General features: G+C 43.6%; 1 protein-coding gene across 1 annotated transcript in view; it reads left to right on the forward strand.

The window, feature by feature from the left end:
* Positions 1–796: 796 nt before the first annotated feature.
* Positions 797–19,717, forward strand: part of LOC137522236 (free fatty acid receptor 3-like) — a 39,437-nt gene continuing 20,516 nt past the window's right edge. Inside the window, exons 1-2 of the mRNA XM_068242268.1 lie at positions 797–964; positions 1,088–1,211. The gene's annotated coding sequence lies outside the window, so the exon portion shown is untranslated. The remainder of the gene's footprint in view (positions 965–1,087; positions 1,212–19,717) is intronic.

Raw genomic sequence — 19,717 nt, forward strand, 5'->3', positions numbered from 1 at the left:
AAATCTACTCAGATTCTTTTTATGAAAATATCTACAAAAAACTTTTATTGATTACTGTATCAAAACACAACCATTTAAAAATGTGAGCCTCCCAAACCTCCCACACCAAGCACCCACCCCACCTGACAAGCCCCTCCCCTGCAACCTACAATCTCCCTTACTCAAAAATAGCCTCAACTTAACCTATGATCAAAATTGCAGTGATGCATATGCATCTGCCCCACTGCAAGCCCACAGTCACCGGTATATCCGTCTGAGGTCAGACTCCCAATGTCCAATCAGCCTATGATCTTATCTGGTCCACACATTAATATTGGATCGTAAGACCGAATCCACGTGGAAAATATGAAAGTTCCAGTTGTAGACCAAACGGACAATTCAATGCAATAACATCAAGTATCATTGTGTTAGTTCATGTATTCCCAGTGTGAACACCATAGAAAGGAACATTGGGCTAGCAGATTGATATAAATTGTATAAAATCTTTTCTTTACTTTAGCTCTGGTTCTCTTTAAGGTAGAGGATCAGCAGTACACCCAGGCAATGTGTATTATTTAAAAGGAAGTAACCATGTCAACCTCCATATCCCTCTCACCTCGGGTTCCCTTTAAATCTTCAACCAGGGAATTCCCTAGTAACAGGTTGTTTAGTACAATAACAGTATGTATATATATATGCATAGTCTGTTATTGTACTAGCTACTGCTGCTAGGGGATTCCCTGGCTGGAGATCCATGGTTAATGAGGAATCACAGAGAATCATGCTCCTTCTAGGTTTTGCTGTGTTTGAGAGATGTGTTATGACAGCTATTAATGATTTATATAGCGCAGTAATATCCTCCGCCAGTCATTAGCCTGTGGAGATAGGGAAGAGTTTAATAAATTTCACTGTTTACGTTTTATAAGCTATCATAGAGACGAGGTACCTGGTGGATCGCTACCGTAGGAACACGCGCAGTAGGCATGTATGCATTTTCCACGTATCGACCTGCTTCATATATAAACTTTAGCCTTCAGCAAACAATCCAGACATAAAACTGCAGAGAGAATCTTTGAACAAACCCAACCTAATTATTTATGATTAGCAGAAGGAGAGGTGGCCCTCAGTCTGAAGCATGCTGGTGCTGGAGTGTCTTCTACATCTTAGTGTCTCGGAGTGGACTTCCCGTAGAGGTAGCAGACTGCGTGGTGGACTGAACTCTTCATCTTAAGGTTTGTATAGTTTTATTTTTATATTTAGTTAACTGTATCAAAAGAGCATTGATGTATTATCTCTCTTAACCACTTCAGCCTACAGCTTCGAAAATCTTATGCATCCGAGCAATGTTCACCTCCCATTCATTCGCTAATAACTTTATCGCTACTTATCAAAATTAATTGATCTATATCTCGTTTTTTCCACCACTAATTAGGCTTTCTTTAGGTAGTACATTTTGCTAAGAGCCACTTTACTGTAAATACATTTTAACAGGAAGTTTAAGATAGAAATGGAAAAAAATCATTATTTCTCAGTTTTTGGCCATTATAGTTTAAAATTAATACATGCTACAGTAATTAAAACCCATGCATTTTATGTGCCCATTTGTCCCGCTTATTACACCATTTAAATTACGTCCCTATCACAATTTATGGCGCCGATATTTTATTTAGAAATAAAGGTGCATTTTTTCAATTTGCGTCCATCACTATTTACAAGCTTATAATTTTAAAAAATTTAATAAGATACTCTCTTGACATGTATATTTAAAAAGTTCAGACCCTTAGGTAACTATTTATGTAGTTTTTTTTTTTTAATTGTAATTTTTTTATTTTATTTTTTAATACAAAAATGTATTTGGGTAATTTTAGTTTGGGAGGTAAATAGCCAATTTTAGATGTAATATAATGTATTTTTTTATTCAATACAGGTATGTGGGTGCAGTTTACTATTTGGCCACAAGATGGCCACATTCAAAAAATTCCTAGATGCGAACGATGTCTCATCTAGGAACTAAAATGAAGAGAAGAAGTTTCCTGGGGGCAGAAATACCACGCTCTCTGATGAGAAAGCGTCGGTATTTCTGCCGGGGACTTAGATCGGTGAATGGGAATTACATTCCCATTCACTGATCGGGGGGGCAGCGGGAGGCAGCGGGAGCGCGCACGGGCTCGCGCCCGATCGCGCGCACCACACGGCCGCAGCACCACTGCATATCTGGACAGATATATATGCGTCCAGATATGGCGAAGTGGTTAATTTTTGTTTTGTTTTGTATGGAAGATGTTGGTACTACACCATAAATAAAGAGATTAATAACTTCCTTAAACAATTTCTATTTTAAAACTCGATGTTCTTAAAAACATTGCTAGTAATAAACATTCTGTCATCAAGAACTTTGTTGGGAACACAATACTAATACTGGTACTAGTAGGTGCTCCCTTTGCCTTCAAAACAACCTCAGCTCTTTGCGGGTGGATTCCACAAGATGTTTGGCACATTCCTTCGAGATTCTGGTCCATGCTGACGTGATTACAGAGCAGCAGCCCTGACTCACTCCACTACAAAGCCATCTTGCACAATGAAGACAAAGAAAGGCCATGTGCCCTGAAAGAAGTGGTCAAGTCTATGCTCCCTCCAACCCCAGATCCACAGGTCCTAACAAGAGCCCAGATAAAATACACCACAGCCAAGAGCACAGAGGACTATGTAAATAAATGGAGGAGTGAAGTAAAACATGACAAAGGATAACCATATACCTGTCCCTACAGAGAGAATATAAAATCACCCCATACCTAGAAAATCTCCAAAACTCTCAAGAGAGGCAAATCCTGAGTGTCTACAGACTCAGAGTGCCCACAACCTCGAAATCAAGTCTGGGAGATACTGACAGACATACGAACACAGGAGGAGAGACTATGCCAACACTGTGAGCAGAGGATGGGATCCTCGAGATTGAGAATCACTTTCTGCTGCTCTGCCCCAAATATCCTGCAACCACTGAAAACATCTTTCAGTAAATGATGGAACTATTTACAGATTTTCATTATTTAAAGGATGAGAGAAAACTCCATATGCTACTGGGAGAAGAGGAATCCATAGTAACAATTGCTGCACACTATGTCAAAGCATGCCACACACTGAGAGAAGAAATCCATAGTGACAATTGCTGCACACTATGTCACAGTATGCCACAGACTGAGAGGAGCATAAATGAACTGTAAACTTAAAATTGTCCATGGACTGTATACCTTTTGTACCTCTATCCCACTCCTTCCCATGTCCCCTATTTCCCCTTGCTTTGGCAATGCCTGTATCTTGGTCATGTCAGTAAAGCTATTTTTGATTTGATTGCATCACACAGTTCCTGCAGGTTTGTCAGCGGCACATTCATGCTATCAGTCTCCTGTTCTATCACATTCCAATCCACCCACATACCAGCCTGGACAGCTGATACAAGGCAGGTTGGTTATATTGATTTCTGCAGTTATTGTCACAGCTAGGAGATCTTGGCATTCATTAGCCCACAGTCTTCACATGTCCACTGTTGGGGAACCTGCGCCTACTGCATGCAACCTCAGCTTTCTGTACTTGGCAGACAGGAGTGGAACCTGATGTGGTTTGATATGCTGGGCATTCTGGGAAGCTTTCCTGCTCACCACAATTGTCTGTGCAGAAAACTATGAGTTTTCTGCCTTGTGTGTTTCTGCATTTTCTGTACGTTTTACCACTTTGGTTGTGCGATTTTGTAGGTTTGCATTTGCATTTTTATTTTGTTCGCCTTGTGTGTTTCTGCTTTTTCTGTTTGGTTTATGATTTTCCATGGAGAAAACAAATTTTACATAATTGTAATTTTGCATTATAATTCGCAATTACAATGTGAAATTGTAATGCAAAATTTTGGGAAAACTCATAATGAATTTCATATGTAAACATAATGAGGAATCGTAATTTTCATCTAATTTAGTGCTAACTAGCGGTTAATAGTAAAGCCCCCATACATGCTTTCGTCACCAAAATTGTTAGTTACGTTAACCATTTCAGCCCGCTGGGATTTTTCATGTTATGCAACAGAGCAATTTTCACCTCCCATTTATTCGCCAATAACTTTATCACTAACTAGCTGATTGCCCAGCGATGCCCGGGTATGTATTTGGCTGGTGTTGGCTCCACCCACTTTTTCTAACCCTAACACACAATTGCTCAATAACCAAGTTTGTGAGCTTTGCCGTCTTTGGCATCAATAATTTGCATTGAAATGAAAAAATCTGATTGGCTGTTTGTGGCTCCACCCCCTTTTCTGAATTTGAACCCCAGTCACCCAATGACCAATTGTACCAGGTTTGTGGCCTGTGCCATTAACAGTGCAAGAATAGTAGCAATAAAATATTCCCCTTGAAAAGCAATAGGTGATGTTTGATTCACTTTTGTAGGCTCCACCCACTTTTCTGAATATTAATTCAAGTCACCCAGTGACTAACTGTGCAAAGTTTAAGAACCCTGCCATTAACAGTGTAAGAATGGCTGCAGTTTACATTTTCACAGTGAAATTTGTATTTGTCTCCACCCACTGATGACCCGGCATTGCTGGTGTATATATTTGACTGGTGTTGGCTCCTCCCACTTTTTCTAACCCTAAAGCACAAACACTCAATGACCAAGTTTGTGAGCTTTGGGGTCCTTGGTATCAATAATTTGTATATTCCCATAGAAATTAAATAAATCAGATTGGCTGTTTGTGGCTGCGCCCCTCTCCAGCATTTGAACCCCAATCACTCGACCAACTGTAGCAGGTTTGAGGCATCTGCTTTTAACATCATAAAAATGGCAGCAATTTAAATATTCCCCTTGAAAACAGGTGAATTTTGATTGGCTATTATAGGCTCCACCCACTTCCCTGAATATTAATCTCAATCACCCAGTGACCATCTGGGCAAAGTCTGAGATCCCTGCCATTAACAGTGTAAGAAGGGCTGCAGTTTCCATTTTCCCAATGAAATTTGTTTTTGGCTCCGCCCACTTTTTGTAACCTGGACACACAGTCACTCAATGACCAAGTTTGTGAGCTTTGGGGTCCTTGGCATCAATAATTTGCATTTTCCCATGAAATAAAACAAATCCGATTGACTGTTTGTGGCTCTGTCCCCTTTTCTGAATTTGAAGCCCAGTGACCCAATGACCAACTGTACCAGGTTTGAGGCTTGTGCCATTAACGGTGCAAGAATGGCAGCAATTTTAATATTTCCCTTGAAAATCAACAGGTGAATTTTGATTGGCTTTTTAGGCTCCACCCACTGTTCTGAATATTAATCCCAGTCACCCAGTAACCAGCTGTGCAAAGTTTGAGAACCCTGTCATTAGGAGTGAAGAAGGGATGCAGTTTACAATTTCCCAGAAAAATCTGTTTTTTGCTCCACCCACTTTTTGTAACCTTGACACACAGTCACTACGCAATGACCATGTTTATGAGCTTTTGGGTTCCTGGCATCAAAATTGTACTAATGGAAGCAGTTTATCCAGCAAGGAAATCTGGCTGTTTGTGGCTCCGCCCCTTTAGTGAATTTGAACCCCAGTCACTTAACGACCGACTGTAGCAGGTTTGAGGCCTCTGCAATTAACAGTGTAAGAATGGCAGCAGAGCAGTTTCAATATTCCCCTTGAAAATCAATAGGTGAATTTTGATTGGCTCTTGTAGGCTCCACCTACTTTTCTGAATATTAATCCCAGTCACCCAGTGGCCAACTGTGTCAAGTTTGAGAACCCTGCCATTAAAAGTGTAAGTTGCATTTTACCATTGAAATTAAACAAATCTGATTGTCTGTTTTTGGCCTGCTCGCTCCCTTTTCAGAATGTAAACCCCAATCTGCCAGTGACTGACTGTACCAGATTTGAGGCCTCTGCCATTAAGAGTGTATGAATGGCAGCAATGTAAATATTCCCCTTGAAAATCAAAAGGTGAATTTTGATTGGCTGCTGTAGGCTCCATCCACTTTCCTGAATATTAGTCCCAGTCACCCAGTGGCCAACTGTGTCAAGTTTGAGAACCCTGCCAATAACAGAATGGCTGAAATCAATCTAACAAATCTGATTGGCTGTTCGTCGCTTCACCCCCTTTAGTGAATTTGGATCCCAGTCACCCAATGACTGACTGTATCAAGTTTGAGGCCTCTGTCATTAACAGTGTAAGAATTGTAGCAATGTAAATATTCCCCTTGAAAATTAATTGGTGAATTTTGATTGGCTGTTCTAGGCTCCACCTACATTTCTGAAAATTAATCCCAGTCGCCCAGTGGCCAATTGTGTCAAGTTTGGGAACCCTGCCATGTAAATAATTAAGTTGTTGGTGCCGCCCACTTTTAATTTGTTGGTGCCAGTCACTCAATTATCAAGTTTATCAGCTTTGGGGTCTTTGGTATCAATACTTTGTATATTCCCATTGAAAAATAAACAAATCTGATTGGCTGTTTGTGGCTCCGCCCCCTTTTTGAATTTGAACCCTAGTCACCCAGTGACCAACTGTACCAGGTTTGAGGCATCTGCTATTAACAGTATAAAAATGGTAGCAGCTTAAATATTCCCTTTAAAAATCAAAAGGTGAATTTTTATTGGCTGTTGTAGGCTCCACCCACCTCCTAAACTCTTAATCTTATTCACCCAGAGACCAACTGTGCAAAGTTTGAGAACCCTGCCATTAACGGTGTAAGAATGGCTGCAGTTTATATTTTGCCAGTAAAATTTGTTTTTGGCTCTGCCCACTTTTTGTAAACTGAATACACAGTCAATGACAAGTTTGTGAGCTTTCAGGTTCCTGGCATAAAAAATGTGTGAATGGAAGCAATTTATCCACCAAGGAAATGTGATTGGCTGTTTGTAGCCCCGCCCCTTTAGTGAATTTGGACCCCAGTCACCCAATGACCGACTGTAGCAAATTTGAAGCCTCTGCCATTAACAGTGTAAGAATAGCAGCAGTTTAAATATTCCCCTAGAAAATCAATAGGTGAATTTTGATTGGCTGTTGTAGGCTCCACCCACTTTCTTGAATCTTAATCTCATTCACCCAGTGACCAAATGTGCCAAGTTTGAGAACCCTGCGATTAACAGTATAAGAATGGCTGCAATTTACAGTTTACATTTAAAATAAATTGCTGAAATTTGATTGGCTGTTTTATGATCCGGCCACTTTTCCTGGATTTGTAACCTCGGTCACCAAGTGACCAACTGTACCAAGTGTGGGGACTCTGGCTTGATTACTGTGAGAATGGCAGCCTTTTACATTTTTTCTATTGACAGGAATGGGTGAATTCTGATGTGCTGTTTTTAGCTCCACCCAGGTTTGCAGGGGGACACGAGACCCCCAGAACATATCATCCCAGGTAGTAAGGGATGCCAAGTTTTGTTCAAATCGGTCAAGGCATTTTCGAGTGATCGCGGCACATACACACATACATACATACATACATCTAATTTTATATATTTATTATAAGAATTATTTTTTTCTAAATGCATTTTAACACGAATATTAACCTATTTTGGTTCCTGGACGTAGAAACTACGTCCAGGAACCATGCGCGCTACCGCGCGCTCCCGGCCCGCGGTTCGTTAGCCAGGCAATCAGTGAATCGGGCTATGGTGCCCGATCACTGATTCCTCTCCCCCGCTGAAAAAGCGACAGCTTCTCTCGGAAGCTTCGCCTTTTCTGGATGTTACCTCCCCATGAGTCGCTCTAAGCGTGTGTTACGCTTAGAGTGACGTCATGTAAACAAACTCATGGCCGCCATCTTGTGGCCAAAAAGTAATACTACAACCAAAAGTAAAAAAAAATTAAAATCAACACACATTTACATTTTAAACCTATTGTTTACATCCCACCCTCCCAAAACTACCCAAATAAAATGTTTTATATATATAAAAAAAAAAAAAACCATTACAATACAAAAAAAAAATAAAAAAATATTTACCTAAGGGTCTAAACTTTTTAAATATCAATGTAAAGATGATATATTTCTATATTTTTTTTATTTTAAACTTGTAAATAGTGATAGATGCAAAACGGAAAAAATGCACCTTTATTTCCAAATAAAATATTGTCGCCATACATTGTGATAGGGACATAATTTTAACGGTGTAATAACCGGGACATATGGGCAAATACAATACGTGACTTTTAATTATGGAGGCATGTATTATTTTAAAACTATAATGGCTGAAAACTGAGAAATAATTATTTTTTCAGTTTTTTTCTTATTCTTCTTATTAAAATGCATTTACAGTACAGTGGCTCTTAGCAAAATGTACCCCCCAAAGAAAGCCTAATTGGTGGCGGAAAAAACAAGATATAGATCAGTTCATTGTGATAAGTTGTGATAAAGTTATAGGCTAATGAATGGGAGGTGAACATTTCTCAAGTGAAAACGACGGAACGCGAATGGGTTAAGAATTTTTTTTGAAAAAATTCATTATTTCTCAGTTTTCGGCCATTATAGCTTTAAAATAATACATGCTACCATTGTTAAAACCCATATATTTCATTTGCTCATTTGTCTCGGTTATTACACCGTTTACATTTTGTCCCTATCACAATGTATAGTGCCAATATTTTATTTGGAAATAAAGGTGCATTTTTTCAGTTTTGCGTCCATCACTATTTACAAGCTTATAATTTAAAAAAATGTTCATAATATACCCTCTTCACATGCATATTTAAAAAGTGCAGACCCTTAGGTAACTATTTATATTTTGTTTTTGTTTTTTTTTAAATTGTAATTTTCTTTTTTCATTTCATTTGGGTAATTTTTGGTGTGGGAAATAAATAGTTAATTTTAAATGTAATAATGTGGGTTTATTGTATAAAAAAATGTATGTAGATGTAGTATACTATTTGGCCACAAGATGGCCACAGTAAGATTTTTGTTTCTTAGCCCTGGAAGCGTACTCAGCGCGCATCAGCACAGCAGCAGCCGCCTGGATATGAGGATCACGTCCAGGTGGCATAAATGGTTAAAGTTGAAAAAGATAATGGATTTTGGAAATGCAAAGGAAAAAAAAATTTTAAACTGTAATTTTTCTGAAATTAAAAACCATTTTTCCTTTGGATTTTAAGATAGATTTTCTCAAAAACCACAAGGTCTTATTGAAAAGTTCTTTTTAGGCTTGTTTCCACTATTCCCTTTAACATACGTAGCTATTCTGGTGATGATAGCATGTACTGTATGGGGGCTTTGCTATTAACTGCTAAAGTCAAAACAAAATTATGCAAAATTACGAATGGATTATGCGAAAGCAATTGAATGTGATGACCACACAATTTAATATTCAATCAAGGAGTCTGGAACGCCATGGAGTATGCAGTAGTTAGATTACATTGATCCATCTGCACAGTGTATTGACAAAACAACATCTGTTCTGTGCTTCTGTTAGCCCAATATAGATAATTAGGGTCTGCTCAGAATAAAGACAGACCTAGACCTTTGTATTAATGAAGTAGAGGCAATCTTTCACCAGGGCTTGCAATGCACTACCGAGTTATCTAGGGACCTTTAAAAAAAAACGTCCCCTGGAGTGTACTTACCTCGGAAGAGGGAAGCCTCAGGGTTCCAATGAGGCTTCTCCCATCCCTGTAGGTGCATGCAATCCAGCGCTGGCTCCCCCGAAGCAACTTGCAATCCTGGCTCGACAAACCTGACAAGGCTTGCTATATTTACCTTCCCTGGCTCCAGCATGGGCGCTGTTGCAGGTCTCTCAGCATGGAGATAGACGAAAATAGCCAATCTCTGTCGGATCCGCTCTACTACGCAGGCGCAGGAGACTTGCGCCTGCGCAGTAGAGCGGACCGACAGCGATCGGCTAGTTCCACCTATCTCCAAGCGGAGAGCCGATACTGCGCCTGTGCTGGAACCGGGAAGGTAAATATTTACATCCCCGCTGTTCGGAGGGGCACAGTGAGACCGCCGTGGGACACAAGAGGGTGGGGGAAGCCTCAATAGGATCCAGAGGCTTCCCCCACCCAAGGAGAGTACCCCCCAGGGGACTTTCTCTCGTTACAGGTTTTCTTTAATGTTTTCCAGTTTGGTTGGTAAGAAACTAATTGTAGAGCATTGGGGCACCAACTGATGCCTTACAGCAACGAGTTGACTCACCAGATTTAATGAGCTCCTCGAGATAGCGGACTCAAACTCTTTCAATGCCTCAATGACTATTTCCAACGTACAAAACAGATAGATGAAGCTGTATGATTTCTGTCCTGATTAATTAAAAAAACTAACCATACTATTTATAATAAGGGTAGAGTTAATTAGCTATCATGCACACCTTTACACTTTCCCTTCGATGTTCCCCGTCTTCTCTTTGCTTTCCTCTCCTTGGAAGCTTGCATTTCCTTCCCTCCCTTTCCTGATATACTTTTCTTATCTCTAATCTTATGTAATATTTAATTAAAGAGGAACTGTAACCAAGGATTGTACTTCATCCCAATCAGTAGCTAAAACCCCTTTTCCCACAAGAAATATTTCCCTTTTCTCAAACAAATCATCGGGGGTCTCTGTATGGCTGATATTGTGGGGAAACCCCTCCTAAAGTGTGATGTCAGCACCTAGGTACTGACATCACACTGTGGGAGCCTTGTTGCATTGTGGGAAATAACAGCTGTTTCCAGCTGCCAAAAAAGGAGCATCTACTTCCACAGAGATCACCTTCCAGTAGTAAAGATGCCACCATGTGATACATTTCAGAATGTAAATCAGGGAGTGGACAGATTTTACAATAGGCAATTTAGACAAACACTGACTAAATCATAAATAAATAATTATTGTAAAAATTAAGCACCTTTTTCATTACATTATTTTCACTGCAGTTCCTCTTTAACTTCTTGCCGACCGCTCCACGCCAAATGGCGTGAACGCGCGGCAGCCCCAGGACCGCTCCATGCCGATTGGCGTGAACGGCTAGCAGGAGAGCGCGCACGTGTTAATCTCTGCTTGGAGGGCAGAGCTCAGCTCCGCCTTCAGTCTCCCAGTGTCTGACATGGCTGTCCCCCTGGGGGACACAGGAGCGATCGCTGTGATAGGCTGACTCTGGGTTGGAGGGAGGGGGAAAACAAAAATAAATAAAAAAATAAGAAAATGTAATAAAAAATAAGAAAATAAATATTTATAAAAAATAAATAAACAACCCTGCGGGCGATCTGACCCCAATAACAGAAAGCTCTGTTGGTGGGGAGAAAAGGGGGGCAGGGGGGGGGGGGGGGTTGTGATCACTTGTGTGCTGAGTTGTGCGGCCTTGCAGCGAGCCCTTAAAGCTGCAGTGGCCTAATTAGGGTAAAAAGGCCTGGTCTTTAGGTGGGTTTAACACCGCGGTCCTCAAGCGGTTAATTCTGATTGGAAAAAATGATGAGATTCTATGCCCAACACCAAGAGCGTGGTGATGAAGCCTATCAATATGGTTGGGCCTTCATAAGCCATTGCTAGACTCTGAACAACAACAAAAAATAACCCAATATAGATACTTATCATATTTCAAGCAATAGTTACAATAGCAATTCCATCATGTTCACTGTTATGCGCCCTGCAAGGGCCAATCTGCCACCCAATTTGCTGACTTATTGCTTGGACAAGGATCTTGATCTAAAATGGATGGAATGGATTGGTGGCATTGCAATTACGTTATTCCTGGAAACAGTGTGGTTCAAATTTTCAATTTCTATGCTGCTTTGATGGAGCACAAGTGTTGTTTTGTAATTACAATGCAAAAATAGATCAATAAAATTTTCCACTTCCTGCTCACTCCAGAGGAAGATGGTTGATAGACGGGGAAACTGGGGCTTGGCATAGAGGAACCTAATGTCTTAATGTTGGACATGTGGGAGGAGGGGGACTAGTTTAGACATGGGAGAGCAGGAGGTAAGGGTTAGGCACTGGAGTAGAGAAAGTTACGGCTATGAAGATAAAAGGAGGAGGTTAAGTTTATACACGGTAGAGGTGTTTTAAAGTGGACCAGAGAGAAAGCACCCTCATGTATTTCACCATATATATCAGTGGGAACATTAGAGAAAACACCTACCCTGCTCTCTGTTTCATCCTTCACTGCTCAGCCTGCTTGTTATCAGCCCTGATAAAATCCCAGACTGAGCATTCAGTTGGGCTTTGCTATAATGACTCAGCTATAACGGTTCCTGAGCAGAGCCAGAAGGGGGTAGGTTTGGGCTTGAAAAGACATCGGAGAACACAGACTCAGCTATAATAATTCCTGTGCAAAGCCAGACTCAATGCTCAGTCTGGGATTTTATCAGGGCTGATCAGAAGCAAGCTGAACAGAGAAGAATGAAATAGAGAGCAGGGTAGGTGTTTTCTCTAATGTTCCCACTGATATATATGGTAAAATACATGAGGGTGCTTCGTCTCTGGTTCACTTTAAGATTAGGCATTGAAAAGGATGAGTTTTGGTTTAGGCATTGGACAGGAGGTTAGGCATGGGAAAGGGAGAAGGTTAGATTAAAGTTAAACATGAGAGAGGGTAAGGTTAGAGTTAGGCATTGGAGAAGGAGAGGTTAGGGATAGTCATGGAGAGTGGAAGATTAGTGTTATGCAAGTCAGAGGGGAAGGTTGAGGTGAAGTATAAGAGAAAAGGAGATAAGGACTATGCATGGGAAAGTGGAAGGATTAGGTATGGAGACCAGTGTTAGGAATTAGATAATGAGAGTGATGCGGTAGGGGTGTCTCGGCACCCTGTAGGAAAAAGGTATAGGAGACAAAAGCGGGAGCCCAGTAGTGTAATATGTTGGTGTACAAGTAGATAGTGATAAATAAAAATGCTACTCACAAAGGAGGGTTGCAAGGGACAACCGACCGCAGAAAGCAGGTGGAGACCATAAACCCGACTTCACTCGGGGTAGTCCCAGCCAGGACATGGATGTGGCCGCTCTCTTAGGAAAAAACGGGGACAGGAGTCCACCATGGTGAGACCCACACAAGTTGTCTGTCGCCACCCCTCGGACACAGAGTGTGCGGGGGTAAAACACAATAGGGGGAAAGAGGCGCCCTGGTTGGATAAAAGCGTCTAAAAACAGCTTAAAATAAGTAAATAATATGAGGTAGATTACCTCAATGAGGAAATCTTTGTATTTAACAAAAGATTTTTTATTTAGCACAGGCACTGCATTTCGCGGGTCTGAGGAAGTGGGCTGATACACGCAAAACGCGTTGCCTGTGCTAAATAAAAAATATTTTGTTAAACACAAAGATTTTGTCATTGAGGTAAGCTACCTCATATTATTTTCTTATTTTAAGCTGTTTTTAGACGCTTTTACCCAACCAGGGTGCCTCTTTCCCCCAATTGTTCTTGGATAATGAGAGGATAAAGTTAGATATGGTGAGGAGGATGTTACCGTCAGTGGGAGAGGGAATAATTAGGGCTTAGTGTGGGAAAGGAGGAAGAATAACTTTGGCATGGAAGAGGGGGGGAGGTCAGTGTTAAGCTTAGGAGAGGGAAATATTAGAGCTAGGCATGAAAGAGGAGGTTAGGGTTAGGTATTGGAAAATGATTAGTTAGGACTAGCCATGGGGGAGGGGGAGGTTAGGGCTAAGCATGGGCGAGGGGGGAACTAGGGTTAAGCATGAGAGAGGGGGGTGTTTGGGTTATGCTGGGTACACACTATGAGATTTTCTGGTCGATTTACTGTCAGATCGATTATTTCCAACATGTTCGATTTGCTTTTCGATCGTTTTCCGAGCATTTTCCGATCGATTTCTGTGCACTTCAGTAGGAAATCGATTGGAAAATGCTCGGAAAACGATCGAAAAGCAAATCGAACATGTTGGAAATAATCGATCTGACAGTAAATCGACCATAAAATCTCATAGTGTGTACCCAGCATTAGGTATTGTAAAATGATTAGTTAGGGTTAGGCACAGGTAAGGGGGAGGTTAAGATTAGCCTCGGGAGATGGGAACCTTAGGGCTAAACATGGTAAATGGTAAATGTGTGAATATAGTAGAGAGGTAGGTTAAGGCTATGCATACAATAAGGGGATATCAGGGTTAGACCCAGGAGAGGGGAAGGTTAGGGCTAGACATGTAAAAGGGGAGACTAGAGCTATGAATAGAAGATAGGTAAGCTAAGGCGTAGGAGAAGTGAAGATCAGATTTAGTTATGGGAAAGGGGAGATGAGGGTTAAGCATGGGTGAGGGAATGATTAGGGTTAGGATTATGCGAGGGGAGAAGTTAGGAGTAGGCGTAAAGGGATACTGTAGGGGGGTCGGGGGAAAATGAGCTGAACTTACCCGGGGCTTCTAATGGTCCCCCGCAGACATCCTGTGTTGGCGCAGCCACTCCCCAATGCTCCGGCCCCGCCTCTGGTTCACTTCTGGAATTTCTGACTTTAAAGTAAGAAAACCACTGCGCCTGCGTTGCCGTGTCCTCGCTCCCGCTGATGTCACCAGGAGTGTACTGCGCAGACACAGACCATACTGGGCCTGCGCTGTGTGCTTTTGATGACATCAGCCGGATCGAGGACATGGCAATGCAGGCGCAGTGGTTTTCTGACTTTAAAGTCAGAAATTCCAGAAGTGAATCGAAGGCGGGGCCGGAGCATCGGAGAGCGGCTGCGCGGGCACAGGATGTCTGCGGGGGACCATTAGAAGCCCCTGGTAAGTTCAACTCATTTTCCCCTAACCCCACTACAGTATCCCTTTAAGTGAGTGGGAAGTAAGGGTTCTGAATTTCAGAGGGTGAGGTTTGGAATCAGCATAGAAGAGGTGAATATTAATGCTAGGCTTGTTAGAGTAGGAGGGTAGGTTTGGGTTTGGAAGATGGAGTTAGGTCTAAGTATGGCAGGGGTTAGGGAAGCTAGTCGTGCCAAAGGGGAAGGTTAGGTGTAGACATAAAAGAGAAGGTAGTCAGGTCTAGAAAAGGAAGAGAGGCAGGTTAGAGTTAGGCATGAGGGAAGTGGATGTTATTATTAAGCAAAGCTTGGTGTAATTTGCCTTCTTAAAACAGAAGGAAATTTGCAATAATTCAGCTATAAGTGAACATTTGTGGTTACCCACAATACACTACTACTGAATATGCAATTTATCCCTTTTCACCCTTAGTAAGCCAAGCAAGCATCCAGATCCGCTGGTGTATAGCAAGCCTATAGCTTTAAATTTTACACAGCCATATCAAACCCACATATGACAGCCTGTTTCAGACCTTTGGTCCTCATCAGTACATGGAAAGGATTGATGGCTGTATGAGATAGGGCTTGGACCAGTACAACAGAGTAACCAAGCAGCTCAGGGTGATCCAAAGTACTAAGAATGTATAGGGGGATAAAAGGGACCAAAAAGACCTTCTACTAAAAAAACGCACTGCTTGGTGTAATTTGCCTGCTTCTTCTGTTTTAAGAAGGCAAATTACACCAAGCTTTGCTTTTTTTTAGTAGGAGGGCTTTTTGGTTCCTTTTATCCCCCTATACATTCCTAGTAGTTTGGGTCACCCTGAGCTGCTTGGTTACTCTGTTATTGAGCAACATATGGAAGAGGGGAAGATTAGGTTTAACCTCTTGATGACCAGCTAACGCCGATTGGCTTAAACTGGTTGTCTGTGGGTATCCATGGAAACCGTTCCATGTCAGTTCACGGAGGGTGTCTCCGTGAACTGCCTGCGAGGCTCCGATTGCGGCTTGCAGGCGAAATGTAAACATGCGGGGAAGAAATCCCCGGTGTTTACAGTGCACGGCGCTGCAGCTGCAGCAGCGCCGTAAAGGAGATCGGCGATCCCCGGCCTCTGATAGGCTGGAGATCGCCGCCGTCTGATAGGCTGAAGCCTATCAGAGGCGGTACAGGACATAGCGCCGTCCTGTACCGCCTACAGAGCCAGGGAGAGGGAGGGAAAGAGAGGGAGGGGGGAATAGCGCTGCGGAGGGGGGCTTTGAGGAGCCCCTCCCGCAAGGCACAGCAGAGCGGCGGCAATCAGACCCCCCCAGCAGGACATCCCCCTAGTGGGGAAAAAAGGGGGGAAGTCTGATCGCCTTGCCTGCAATACGATCTGTGCTGGGGGTTGAAGAGCCCACTCAGCACAGATCAATAGGAAACCACTTGGTCGGCAAGTGGTTAAGAATGGTTGGAAATCAGATTAGGGTTAGATATGGAAGAGGGTTAGGGTAAGGCATGGTAGAGGGAATTATTAAGGCTAAGCATGCAAGAGCAGTAGGTTTGGTCCGAACATGGCAGAGAGGGCTTTTATGGTTAGGCTTGGGAGATGATAAGGTTAGGGTTATGCATGGGAGAGGGGGAGTTTAATGCTAGGCATGAGAGAGTGGAAAGTTAATGTTAGGTATAGGCATGGGAGAGGAGGGCATTAGGGCTAGGTGTTGGAGAGATGATGCATAATACGACACATGAAAGAGGGAGACTTTAGGTTTGGGGGTTTGGACTAAGCATGGGGGGGGGGGGGGGGTTATTATGATTAGTGTTGAGAGAGGGGAAGGTTAGTGTTAAGCATGGGAGAATGGCTTTTATGACAAGGCATGGAGAGTGGAAAGTTAAGGTTGGCATGGGAAAGGGGGAGGTTAGGAATAGGCATGGGAGAGGAGGGCATAAGGGCTAGGTATTGGAGAGAGGGCAAGCATGGAAAAGGAAGACTTTTAGGGCTATGCATGGGAGAAGGGAAATTAGGGTTAGGCATAGGGAAGGGAAGGACATTCACCAAGCATGGGAGATGATAAGATTATGTTAGGTCTAGGCATAGAAGGAGAGAAAGAAGATAAACATTGGGGAGGGGGAGATTAAGGCTAGACATGGAAGATGAGGAAGTGAAAGTTAGGTATGGAAGAGGAAGGGTTTAGGCTAAGAATTGGAGAAGAGGAGTGTAGAGCAGGGAATTGGGGGATGTTATACAGTAGTTAGGCATTGAGGTAGAGGAGATTAGCGTTACACAAGAGAGAGGCAGAAGTTAGGGTTAGGAATGGAAAAGGGGGAGTTTAGGGTTAGGCATAACAGTGGAAAAGGTTTGGGGAGTGGGGGAGGTTAGAAATAGGCATGGGAGAGAAAGAGATAAGGGGTAGGTAAGGCAGAGGAGGAGGATAGTGCTAGGCATGGGAGGCGGAAGTTGGGTTAGACATGGGAGAGAGAAAGGTTGAGTTCAGGCATCAGAGACGAGTAAATTAGAACTAGATCTTGGGAGGCAGAAGTTCGGTTTTATGTATTGAGGAGGAGATTACAGATATGCATGAGAGAATGGTTAAGACTAAGCATCAAAGAAGAGGAGGCTAGTGTTAGAACGTGGGGAGGGGGGAAGGGGAGGTTAGGGTTAAGCATAAGAGAGATGGATGTTAGGGTTAGGCTTGGAAAAGGGGGAGGTTAGGGTCAGGCAGGGCCGGCCCTAGACTTTTTGCCGCCTGAGGCAAATTTTAAAAAAATTGCCACCGCCGCCCCTTCCCCCCCCCCCCCCCCGAGAGGGGGGGGGGGCGCTCTGGGGGGCCGCCGAACTCGAGGGGTAGCTGGCAGGACGGGGGTATTGGGCCAGCGGCGGGGAGGGGGGTCGGACCCCCCCTCCCTCACCTGGGTCCCCGTCCTCCGCTCCCTTCCAGCCTAAATAGACGCAGCCGAAGTGTAAGAGGCACGGGCGGGGAAGACACTCACCTCTTCCTAGCGTGCGCTCTACTGACGTCACTTCCTGCAGCGTCCTGCAGGAAGTGATGTCAGTGGAGCGCACGCTGGAGCGAGGAGGAGGTGAGTGTCCTCCCCGCCCGTGCCTCTTACACTTCGGCTGCGTCTATTTAGGCTGGAAGGGAGCGGAGGACGGGGACCCAGGCGAGGGAGGGGGGGGGTCCGACCCCCCTCCCCGCCGCTGGTCCAATACCCCCGTCCTGCCAGCTACCCCTCCAGCTCGGCGGGCCGGCTCCCCGCACCCACGGACGGGCGGGTGCCGCACTGCCGCCCCTGGAAATTTGCCGCCTGAGGCAAAAGTTTCACCCCGCCTCATGAGCGGGCCGGCCCTGGGGTCAGGCATGAAAGAGGGGGAGGTGGAGGCTAGGCTTGGAAAAGGGGGAGGTTAGGGTCAGGTATCAGAGGTATCAGAGAGAAGTTTATGGTCCATCATGATAGAGGAGAAGTTATGGTCAGGCATGGGAAAGGGGAAGCTTAGGGACAGACTAAAAGGCAAGATTAATGTTTGCATTGCAATTATTCAGGTTGGAGTAAGCTTTAAAGTCTCCCACAATGCATCACTGCTGAATATGCAAATCATCTATTTGTTGTCCTTGATAGCTGACACATCATTGCTGTAACACTTGCGGAATTATTTCCGTGGTCAGCGCACAAGATGTGCGCTGACACTGCGGAAATCCTCCACAAGCGTGTAATTTAACAGAACCCAGCTATGGTGCTATGCACCTGTAGAGGGAAATTCCCACCGGCAGATGGAGCTGTGGAGTGCAGAGGAACACAGCCTCTGCAATGCCACAGATGCCAGATGGGAATAGTACGAGTTGAAGCAATGCAGGGCAAGATAACTCTTCGAGAGAGAGAGAGCACAGAGACAGAATGTATGTGTGTCCAACCAATCTAGTTGCCACCCAGCGACGGTGAACACACAACAATGGAAACGAAGTGGGAACGCAATCGCAAGAGTGGCGATTGCCAATAGTGACACAAGAACGATTTAGACAGAGCACAAGTGTAACAAGAAAGACATAGCAAATAACAATGATCAGAACGTCAAGGAAAATAACAAACGCTAGCTAAACGCGAACTCCGCACTCATTCGCAACAGCGAACGCGTTAAAGACACGATCACCGCGCGTTAGGCGCCCAGTGATAAGCGTCCCACCCTAACTAACCAATGTAACACAAACACGAAATAGAGAATGCGAACGCTTGCTAAACGGTTACCTCACCGAGCCTACAGCAAGCGTTCGTACCAGACAAGACAGAGAGAAGGAGCCGCCAGCAGCAACCACAGCTCTGGCCTACACTCTCAAACAGAGCACAGAAGGAACCACCGCCACTACCGCTAGAGCGGATGCGATCCAAACAGACAAACAGATGGAGCAACCAGTAGCAACCGCTGCTCTGACTTGCACCCCTACAGACAGAACGATTTCCTGTCGATCGCCGCCGGCGACAAGACAATCGCAACAGATAGACAGTTACAAGGCAAAACAGATAATACAACCTGACTACGCTAGAAGGGATGCCTAGTGCAGTCCCAAGGAATAACTCTAAGATAATCTTAGCAAACAATAGCAAAGGCTGTTACTCCAGGAGAGTTAGCAGGAACAAACCATCATGACCAGCAAGGAATTCTGGGAAGAAATGTTTTTTATACTGCAAGCCATCAGAGGAAGCAGCTAAGCAATTTGCATGACAAGTGTATGCAAATTCCTCACCAGCAGAGTAACTCTGAAACTTGCAAAGCGAAGACAGGTCTCTTTTCCAGAGATCTGCAGCCCTCAGACCTAAAGAATGGACAAACAGCTGTCTGCCCATGCAGACAGCTGAGCAGATCATTACAATTGCATTCCATTGGCTCTAGAGGTGTGTTTAGCTATCAGGGACAACAAATGCTGATTTGCATATTCACCAGTGATGCACTCCCAAATGGAAGCAGGAAAATTGTGTGCATATGAGAAGTGGACAAAGTGGGTGCTGCCATTGACTCTAATGTTAAACATCGGCTAGTGGGCGCAAAACTGGATGAATCGGACGCCTGTTAAACTGTTTTGCGCCTATTGTTATTTATCATTTTTACAATACTAAAACGGAAA

The sequence above is a fragment of the Hyperolius riggenbachi genome, chromosome 6 (assembly GCF_040937935.1).
Source record: "Hyperolius riggenbachi isolate aHypRig1 chromosome 6, aHypRig1.pri, whole genome shotgun sequence".
Taxonomy (NCBI): domain Eukaryota; kingdom Metazoa; phylum Chordata; class Amphibia; order Anura; family Hyperoliidae; genus Hyperolius; species Hyperolius riggenbachi.